Below are 2,453 nucleotides of genomic sequence, written 5' to 3'. Positions count from 1 at the left end.
GAAGCTTTGCTGGCCTAGTGGTTACATGTAGTGCTGCCCCCAGCTGCACCTGGGGAGAAGAGGAAGCTTACTACTCCCAGGACGTGTTCCAGCCTTGGGATCCCGCCGGAGCAGTTCTGCTCTGCCCTGGAAGATGGCCATGGTCAGAAATGGCTCCACAGCAGTGAGCTGGGTTTGTTTCATGTTGGACATGTGGGCTCTGGGTGGTGGAATGGGTGATGCGTTAGGGTTGCTAACCACAGGTCGGCCTTTGAAACCCACCGGCCACTCTGCCGTGGAAAGATGAGGCTCTCTGCTCTAATAAAGCAAAGATTTAGAGGCTTGCAAACCCCCAGGGGCAGTCCTACTCTGTCTGTAGGCTTGCGGGGGTCCGGACCAACTCAATGGCAGTGAGTTGGAGTTTTTAATGTCGGATATTTGTTTCCAGAGTTTCACTATTATAAGTAGTACCAATTCCCTTCTGCCAGAAAACCAAAACAAAACCTTTGCTGACAAAGAATTGTTAGAATAAATCTCCAGCAGTGAAATCTATAAGTCGGAAGTCTATGCATTTTAAAATTTTGTACTGCAAATTTGCCTTTCAGAAAAACCATGACAATATATACTCCCCCAACTCTGAAGTAGAATATTGTTGTTGTTTTTTTCAAAAATGTCTCCAAATTAGGTATTATTTTTAAAAGTAGGTCAGTAGTCTTTGCTCATGATGAAATCTTTCCCCCACAAACTGCCCAGCCCCTTCAGTGTAAACCAACGTTAAATGATCTGAAGATATCATAAAAGAAGACGAGGAAGAGAAGAAAGGAGGAGAAGGAGGGGAAGGGAGGTGATTGTTTTCTAGGCAGGTAACAGTCAAAATGCTGGAGTAGTCATGGGAATTTTTTTGGGGACACAAAAGTGTGGTGGAAAGTTGCTGAGAGCAGTGCTGTTACCCCTCAGTGTACTTTCTGGAACACTCCCCCCTCCAGGCCAATAGGGTAACTTGCTGATGGAAGCACATCTATTTTCACACATGTAGTTGGAGGACACATTAATTTCATTGTTTTTATTTTTTAGAATGTAGTGCTGGAAAAACCCTTGATTAATCTAACCTGCCACTATATAGCCAAGGAGCTGAGCCCTGACGAGGAAAGAGGAGTGGCCAAACCCCGGAGAAATCAGTGGCAGAGTCAGTGGTTGGACAAAATTACCATTAAGGTCTATTTTTGCTCTAATTTTGGGACTCTTCCACTTAGAAGAATATCCAAATAGAAAACTCCTGTTCCTTGGTGCACACTTTTCCCAATCTGATATTTTAAGAACAGCTGCCCTCTTATAGAGAAAGCAATTGCTTTTACATTTGCATTCACGGGTGGTCACCATTGGCATATCATCTATCTTGTCTCCTTGGGTAAGGCTGATAATACAAAGGGTAGAATGAGATTGGCTCAGGGGGCAAAAGACTCTCCTCCCTATCCCCCTCACCTCTCACAAAAAATAAAATCCCCAAAGAGGGATCAGCACTAACTTGTCTCATCTATGTTTCTTTTGAAAGGATAGAGAAGCCACTGGGTAATGCGGAGAGGCTGCCCTTTAATCGCTGTCTACATCACCCACAATGAAAGTCAGACTGGGGGTGGGAGAGCCATTAGAATAAAAGAACTCTGCACAAACACCTGTGGCCTTGACCATGGGATGGTTGATGTGCTGGGCCAGTTCATAAGGGGCATGGTCTGCTTGTTCCAAATCAATACCCCCAAAGGCCCCAGGTGGTGTAATGCTGTCCTATGCAGTGATGACCCAGCCCGTCTTCGGGGTGAAAGGGAGCATCTCCCAGAGGGGTTGGCTGATGGGGGCCAGGTGTTGTTACGACTCCTGGAGCCCAGGGCGATGCTCAGGTCCAGGTTGGGGATGAGGATGGCTGAGGCACCTGCAGAGGAGAAATGGGGAATCACTGGATGGCTGCACAAGAGTGGAGCTCGGAAACAAGCCATTTTCTTTGTTGTCATTGTGAGTTGCCATGGAGCCAGTCGGTTCTGACTCCCAGTGACTCCGCTCACCAGAGGACTCCGCATCCCCTAGCCCTGCAGCATCGCTCTCAGGTCGGAGTCCCTTGCTGCAGCCATCGGGTCAGCCCGTGTCCTCGAGGGCCTTCCTCTTTGTCACTGCCCCTCTGCTCTGCAGCGTGTGATGCCCTTCTCCAGGGACTGGTCTCTCCTGCCAGCATGTCCAGAGTATGTGCGATGAAGTCATGGCATCCGTGCCCCTAAGGAGCCAAGATCCGTGTAAAGGCATTTTCTTGGAGCCCAGAATTCCATAGATGGCGCGAGGCTGCTTTGGAGAAGGGGAGTGGAGCTCACTGTGAGCTTGGACCACAGACCCCACACCGGATTAGACTCGCCGCTACACCAAAGCAGACACTCTCATTTTATCTATTGACTTGTATCGATTCACACACAATCTTAAAAAAAAAAAAA

The sequence above is a fragment of the Echinops telfairi genome, unplaced genomic scaffold (genome assembly GCF_000313985.2).
Source record: "Echinops telfairi isolate 266 unplaced genomic scaffold, ASM31398v2 ScPeMD7_7469;HRSCAF=8507_0, whole genome shotgun sequence".
NCBI classification, from domain to species: domain Eukaryota; kingdom Metazoa; phylum Chordata; class Mammalia; order Afrosoricida; family Tenrecidae; genus Echinops; species Echinops telfairi.
This window is presented reverse-complemented; position numbering follows the sequence as displayed.